Here is an 8531-nt window from a genome sequence, read left to right on the forward strand (position 1 = left end):
CTGGGATTAGAACCATTGTCCAGAGTGGAGGTTTGAAAAAAGGATCTGCTTCGGCAAAGGTGTATTCCTGGTCGTAATGTTGGTAAGTTGACATCGTTCTCATATCCAACAGTTCTTCCTGGCTGTATGTAATAACCCAATTTTCTGGGCTAACAATGTAAGAAATAATACATAAATGTATTACTGCATAGTTTCCTAAGGACATGAAGTGAGGCCATCGCTGTCGGCGCCATCTTACAAAAACCGCAATAGATAAGATAGGGAGAAGTCTGTCAATAATAAAGCGCTACTCTACTTTGTAGGACCTGCCTTGTTCGCAACAGCATTACAAACAAGGCAGGTACCACAGGCCCTCTTTTCACACCTGGACTACTGTTCACTTGTGTGGTCAGGTGATACAAAAAAGGACATAGGAAAATTGCAATTGGCTCAGAACAGGGCAGAATGGCTGGCCCTTGGATGCACACAGAGAGCTAATATTAACAAGATGCATGCCAATCTCTCCTGGCTCAAAGTGGAGGAGGGATTGACTTCATCACTACTTGTTTTTATGAGAGGTATTGACATGTTGAATGCACCGAGCTGTATGTTTGAACGGACACCCATGCATACCCCACATGATATGCCACCAGAGGTCTCTTCACAGTCCCCTAAGTCCAGAACAGACTATGGGAGGCACACAGTACTACATAGACCTATGGAACACCATGGAACTCTATTCCACATCAAGTAACTGATGCAAGCAGTCAAATTTGATAAAAAAAACAGATAAAATACACCTTATGGAACAGCGGGGACTGTGAAGCAACGCAAACATATGCACACATGCATACACACAGACAAGATAACATGCGCACTATACACACACCTAAACATGGATCTTGTACTGTAGATATGTTTTAGTGGTGGAGTGTGTTGTGAAATCTTTGAACTTATTGCTGTTTTTAAATTGTATGAACTACCTTAATTTTGCTGAACCCCTTGGCAGTAGCTAATTGGGATCCATAATAAATACAAATACTAAATACATATTACCGCATATTGTATCTCTTTGTTTACAGGTCTTTATTTCCAAGATTAATTAAGATAATCGGTTTATTTGTGTATGTACTGCTGACAACTTACTACTATCAAAGCTTGCAATATTTAATTACATGAGCCTATGTGTGTCATACCCTGATCTGTTTTACCTGTCTTTGTGCTTGTCTCCACCCCCCTGCAAGTGTCGCCCATCTTCCCCATTGTCCCCATTTGTATTTATACCCGTGTTCTCTGTTTGTCTGTTGCCAGTTAGTTTTATTCTTCAAGCCTACCAGTGTTTATCTTCTTGCTCCTGTCTGTTTCTAGTTCCTGTTTTTTGGTTTTACCGGGTTTGACCATTCTGCCTGCCTTGACCCTGAGACTGCCTGCCGTTCTATACCTTTTGGACTCTGATCTGGATTACTGACTTCTGCCTTGACCTGTCGTTTTGCGTAATCACCATTCTAGTAATAAACGTCTGTTACTTCGACACTGTCTGGGTCTTCCCTGAAATATGATAGTACAAACTGGCCATGACTAACCCAGTAGACTTGGACGAGCTCCGCAACACCATCTCCCAAGGAGCCACCATTGGAAGGCACGAGGAGTTGCTTCGTGGCCTTGTGGTCAGATCTTGGCCGAACGCCATGACCGAGTGTTGAACACATTGCTGGAGCAATTCCACGGGTTGTCTGTTAGGCAGCCTACCACGACTATAACTTCCCAGCCCCTCAGTGACCCAGCTGTTAGCAGTGTTGCCTCCCTGGACACCCCGATTTCCCAGGAACCCCGCTTATCTCCCCGGAACACTTCGATGGAGAGTTGAGCACCTGTCAGATGTTTCTCGCTCAGTGTTCCCTCATCGTCGAGCTGCAGCCCCCCTCCTTCCCCTCTGACCGCTCTAAGATAGCGTACCTCATCACGCTGATTTCTGGGAGGACTCTCACCTGGGTATGCTTCAGTCTGGAGTAGTTTGTGGCAGAGGTGAAGAAAGTTTTCAATGCTCCATTGTCCGGGAGAAAGGCTGCCCGGGAATTACTCCAGCTTCGGCAAGACTCCCACTGTGTGGCAGACTGTGGATATCCTCACGTTGGCAGCTGATAGTGCCTGGAACCCGGAAACACTGTTCAACATGTTCCTGCATGGAGTATCGGAGGAAGTAAAGGACGAGCTTGCAGCCCAGGAACTACTGACGGATTTCGACTCGCTCACCGCCTTGACCATTCGGATCGATGGGTGACTACGGGAGCTAAGGTAGGAGAGGATGTTTGATTTCTCTCGCCTGCCCAAGGCTTCCACCATGCCTCTGGGACATCCCGGAAGACCCCGACGGCTCCGTTGCCGAGAGAACCTGAGGCTACCCGAGTACCCCAAAGAGTTTCCAAAGTCTACCAATTCACCTTTTCCCGAGCCGATGCAGCTAGGCTGTCCTCACCCGAACGGCAATACAGGCTTCACATGAAGAGTTTCCTGCATTGCGGGACTACTTGTCATTTCGTGGCCAACTGTCCACTACAAGACCAGGCTCACTGGTAAGAGGCAAGACCAGGCTCACTGGTACTCTGATGGACTATATGGAGAACTTTTCCTATCCCCTTACTCTCACCCCTTTAAATGCTATCTTGCTGTAAGCAGTCGAAATCTCTCCGGGTACTCATTGACTTTGAGGCCAATGAGAGCTTTATGGATGCTACCCTGATGTCCGAGCTGGGCATCCCCACTCAGCCCCTCTCCATTCCAATGGATGTTAAAGCGCTGGGTGGGCGCTCTATAGGCCGGGTCACCCACAATATCATCCCACGTCAACCTACAGGTGTCAGGGAACCACAGCAAGACGATCCAATTATTGCTTATTAAGTCTCCTCAGGTTCCCGTGCTATTAGGATTATCTTGGCTCCCCTTATTAACTGGTCTGCTGGTGCCATCATGGGCTTGAGCCCATTCTGTCATGCTCATTGCCTGAAGTCAGCGCAGCCTGCTCCGGTATGTCTTTCTGGGGGCTCGGAAGTTGCCCCGGACCTCTTTGCCATTCCCGCGGAGTACCAGGACCTCCAGGAGGTGTTCAGTAAGCTCCGGGCCACATCTCTTCCACCACACCGACCCTATGACTTCGGGATCGACCTACTCGCAGGTACGACTATGCCCAGAGGATGACTCTACTCTCTGTAAGGTCTGGAGACCAAGGCTATAGAGACCTACATTGAGGACTCCCAAGCTGCAGGGTTCATCCGTCCTTCTGCCTCCCCGCCGGCGCAGGGTTTTTCTTTGTGGAGAAGAAGTACAAAACCTGCGCCCGTGTATCGGCTACTGGGGCCTCAACAATATCACGGTGAAGAACTGCTACTCGTTACCAATCATCTCCTCAACCTTCGAGCCACTCCAGCGGGCCACCGTGTTCTCCATGCTGGACCTACGGAATGCCTACCACCTGCTGTGAATATGGGAAGGGGACGAGGGGAAGACAGCCTTCAACACGACCAGCGGTCACCACGAGTATCTGGTCATGCCATTTGGCCTTACCAACTCCCCTGCTGTGTTCCAGGCTCTAGTGAATGATGTTCTCTGCGACATGTTGAACCGGTTTGTCTTCGTCTACCTCGACGGCATCCTCGTTTTCTCCCGCTCTGCCCAAGAACACGTGCTCCAGATCCGACAGGTTCTCCAACGCCTCCTGAACAAGTGCGAAGTGCGAATTCCATTGCTCCACCATCCCCTTCCTGGGTTACATCATCGCTGCAGGGAGTGTTCAGATGGATTCCATGAAGGTGAGAGCATTGGTGTATTGGCCCCAGGCTACATCCAGAGTGCATCTGCAACGTTTCTTGGGATTCATCAACTTCTATCACCGTTTTTTTCCGGGGTTATAGCACCCTGGCTTCCCCCCTGTCTGCACTCACCTCTCCCAAGGTTACGTTCACATGGTCCCCAGCTGCTGACCGGGCATTCCTGGATCTCAAACACTGTTTCACTCCAGCTCCTATCTTGGTTCATCCTGACCCGTCCAGTTTATTGTGGAGGCCGATGCTTCGGATGCCAGAGTGGGTGCTGTCCTGTCCTAGTGTTCTGCCCTGGACCTCAATTTCCATCCCTGCCTCATCTTCTCCTGCCTCAACGCCATGGAGAGGAACTACGATGTGGGGAATCGTGAGCTTCTCGCGGTGAAGAATGCCGTTGGAGCAGGGGGGGCACTGGCTAGAGGGGGCAGGACATACATTCATTGTATGGACAGACCACAAGAACCTGGAAAACCTCAGCGCCGCCAAGCGTCACAACTCCAGGTAAGCTAGGGGGGCCCTGCTTTTCACCTGGTTCAACTTCTCCCTCTCATACCGACCAGGATCCAACAATGTCGAGCCGGATGCGCTTTCACACCGCTATAGCCACATGGCTACACCCCTAGAACCCGAGACCATCATTCCCATCTTGAGCCTGGCAAGAGCAATCAGCTGGGGAATAGGGAAGCAGGTTTGTGAGGCACAGCATTTCCAGCCGAACCCCGGGGAGGGCCCAAATAACTGGATGTTTTGTTCCTGATGCTGTCCGCTCCTCGGTTCTGGACTGTGCATACTCCTCCACGCTTGCCTGCCACCCGGGGTCCCGTCGGACCCTGGCCTTTGTGAGACAACACTTTTGGTGGCCTACCATTGTTCCTGACTTCTCCGCATTCGTTGCCGCATGCACGATCTGTGTGCAGAACAAGACTCCCCGGCAAGCTCCGGCTGGTTTCCTTCAACCACTGCCTGTTCCTCACCGTCCCTGGTCTTCCCCGGTCTGATGGCAACACCGCCATCCTGACAGTAGTGGACTGGTTTTCCATTGCCCCCCACTACATTCCTCTCCCCAAGCTACCCTCTGCCAAAGGGACGGCCCAGCACATCTTCCGGATCCATGGACTCCCAATGGACATGGTCTCCGACCGTGGTCCTCAGTTCTGGTCCCATTTCTGAAAAGCCTTCTGCACACTCATTGGGTTCTCGGCCAGCCTGTCCTCCATGTACCACCCCCAGTCCAACGTCCAGTCTGAGTGAGCCAACCAAGACCTGGAGATTACTTTTTGCTGCCTGGACTCCGCCAACCCAACCACCTGGAGACAGCAACTAGTGTGGGTTGAATATGCCCGCAACTCCCTTCCTTTCTCTGCCACGAGTCTCTCGCCCGTTGAGTTTTCCCTGGGTTATCAGCCCCCGCTCTTCCCATAGCAAGACGAAGAGGTTGGCATACCCTTGGCCCAGATGTTTGTCGGCTTCTGACGTCGTACCTGGAAGAGAGCCCGGTCTGCTCTTCTCAAGACCATCCCCAGGTATCAACAACAAGTGGACCGCCACCGGACCCCGGCAGAGGGTATGACTGTCCACCCGAGTCCTGCAAACATTCCCTATCTCCATGATCATTAGCCCCTCTGCTGTTTGTCTTCTGTTGCCTCGTACCCTCTGTTGGAAACAGGAGACAAAGGGCTGTGAGACATGGGTTTGTTTCTAGACACATGAAAAGTGGGTCCATGCTTTGTAGATCCACCTTTTGCAGCAATTACATGTGTCTAGAAACAAACCCATGTCTCACAGCCCTTTGTCTCCTGTTTCCAACCAGGTATGCGCCCAGGTAGGACACCAAGTGGCGCCCCTAGAGGGGGAGGTACTGTCACACCCTGATCTGTTTCACCTGTCTTTGTGCTTGTCCCCCCCCCCCTTCCAGGTGTCGCCCATCTTCCCCATTGACCCAAGTGTATTTATACCTGTGTTCTCTGTTTGTCTGTTGCTGATCTGGATTACTCACCTCTGTCTGCTCTTGTCCTGTCATTTTGCCTTCCCCCTGTTCTAGTAATACACTTTTGTTACTTTGACATAGTCTGCATCTGGCTCTTCCCTGAAACATGATAATGTGGCCCACCCCGCCATCAGCCCGACATTATTCTGCATGTTTTGAGTTTAGGGGGTGTGTCACAATATCTATCAATACAACAACTTTTGCAGGATTTTTTTTCCTGTCACACCCTGATCTGTTTCACATGTCTTTGCTTGTGTCTACCACCCTCCAGGTGTTGCCCATCTTCCCCATTGTCCCCAGTGTATTTACAGTGGCTTGTGAAACCAATCACCCCCCTTGGCATTTTTCCTATTTTGTTGCCTTACAACCTAGAATTAAAATAGATTTTGGGGGTGGTTTGTATCATTTGATTTACACAACATGCCTACCACTTTGAAGATTTTAAAATATTTTTGATTGCAAAAAAAAACAAGAAATAAGATAAAAAAAGCAGAACTTGAGCGTGCATAACTATTCACCCCCCAAAGTCCATGCTTTGTAGATCCACCTTTTGCAGCAATTACAGCTGCAAGTCTCTTGTCTCTATACACTTTACCCAATCTTCAAGGTAAAACTGATTCAGCTCCTTCAAGTTGGATGGGTTCCGCTAGTGTACAGCAATCTTTAAGTCATACCACATATTCTCAATTGGATTGAGGTCTGGGCTTTGACTAGGCCATTCCAAGACATTTAAACATTTCCCCTTAAACCACTCGAGTGCTACTTTAGCAGTATGCTTATGGTCATTGTCCTGCTGGAAGGTGAACATCCGTCCCAGTCTCAAATCTCTTGAAGACTGGTTTCCCTCAAGAATTTCCCTGTATTTAGAGCCATCCATAATTTATACAATTCTGATCAGTTTCCCAGTCTCTGCTGATGAAAAACTTCCCCGCAGCTTGATGCTGCCACCACCATGCTTCACTGTGGGGATGGTATTCTCAGGGTGATGAGAGGTGTTGGGTTTGCGCCAGACATAGAATTTTCCTTGATAGCCAAAAAGCTACATTTTAGTCTGATCTAACCAGAGTACCTTCTTCTATAAGTACCTAGGTGTCTGGCTAGACTGTAAACTCTCCTTCCAGACTCATATCAAACATCTCCAATCTAAAATCAAATCTAGAATCGTCTTTCTATTCCGCAACAAAGCCTCCTTCACTCACGCCGCCAAACTTACCCTAGTAAAACTGACTATCCTACCGATCCTCGACTTCGGCGATGTCATCTACAAAATAGCTTCCAATACTCTACTCAACAAACTGGATGCAGTTTATCACAGTGCCATCCGTTTCGTTACTAAAGCACCTTATACCACCCACCACTGCGACCTGTATCCTCTAGTCGGCTGGCCCTCGCTACATATTCGTCGCCAGACCCACTGGCTCCAGGTCATCTACAAGTCCATGCTAGGTAAAGCTCCGCCTTATCTCAGTTCACTGGTCACGATGGCAACACCCACCCGTAGCACGCGCTCCAGCAGGTGTATCTCACTATCATCCCTAAAGACAACACCTCATTTGGCCGCCTTTCGTTCCAGTTCTCTGCTGCCTGTGACTGGAACAAATTGCGAAACTTTTATCTCCCTCACCAACTTCAAACATCTGCTATCTGAGCAGCTAACCGATCGCTGTAGCTGTACATAGTCTATCGGTAAATAGCCCACCCAATTTTACCTACCTCATCCCCATACTGTTTATTTATTTACTTTTCTGCTCTTTTGCACACCAGTATCTCTACCTGTACATGACCATCTGATCATTTATCACTTGTAATTATTCGCCTACCTACTCATGCCTTTTGCACACAATGTATATAGACTCTCTTTTTTTTCTACTGTGTTATTGACTTGTTAATTGTTTACTCCATGTGTAACTCTGTGTTGTCTGTTCGCACTGCTATGCTTTATCTTGGCCAGGTCGCAGTTGCAAATGGGAACTTGTTCTCAACTAGCCTACCTGGTTAAATAAAGGTGAAATAAATAAAAAAATGTTTGGGGAGTCTCCCACATGCATTTTGGTGAAAACAATGTTTTTTTTCTGGCCACTCTTCCGTAAATCCCAGCTGTGTGGAGTGTACGGCTTAAAGTGTATGGACAGATACTCCAATCTCCATTGTTTATCTTTGCAGCTCTTTCAGGGTTATATTTGGTCTCTTTTGTTGCCTCTCTGATTATTGCCCTCCTTGCCTGGTCCGTGAGTTTTGGTGGGCTGCCCTCTCTTGGCAGGTTTGTTGTGGTGTCATATTCTTTACATTTTTTAATAATGGATTTAATGGTGCTCCGTGGGATGTTCTAAGTTTCTGCTATTTTTTTATAACCGAACCCTGATCTGTACTTCTGCACCACTTTGTCCCTGTTTGGAGAGCTCCTCGGTCTTCATATTGCCACTTGCTTGGTGGTGCCCCTTGCTTAGTGGTGTTGCAGACTTTGGGGCCTTTCAGAACAGGTGTATTACTGAGGTCATATGACTGATCATGTGACACTTAGATTGCACACAGGTGGACTTTATTTAACTAATTATGTGACATCTGAAAGTAATTGGTTGCACCAGATCTTTTAATTTTTTTAAATTTTTAAACAAGTAATTTTTTTCTCTTCAACTCACCAATTTGGACTATTTTGTCCATTATATGAAATCCAAATAAAATTCAACTTCAATTACAGGTTGTAATGCAACAACATAGGAAAAACACCAAGAGAGATGAATACTTTT

Source organism: Oncorhynchus mykiss, chromosome 32 (genome assembly GCF_013265735.2).
Source record: "Oncorhynchus mykiss isolate Arlee chromosome 32, USDA_OmykA_1.1, whole genome shotgun sequence".
Lineage (NCBI taxonomy): Eukaryota > Metazoa > Chordata > Actinopteri > Salmoniformes > Salmonidae > Oncorhynchus > Oncorhynchus mykiss.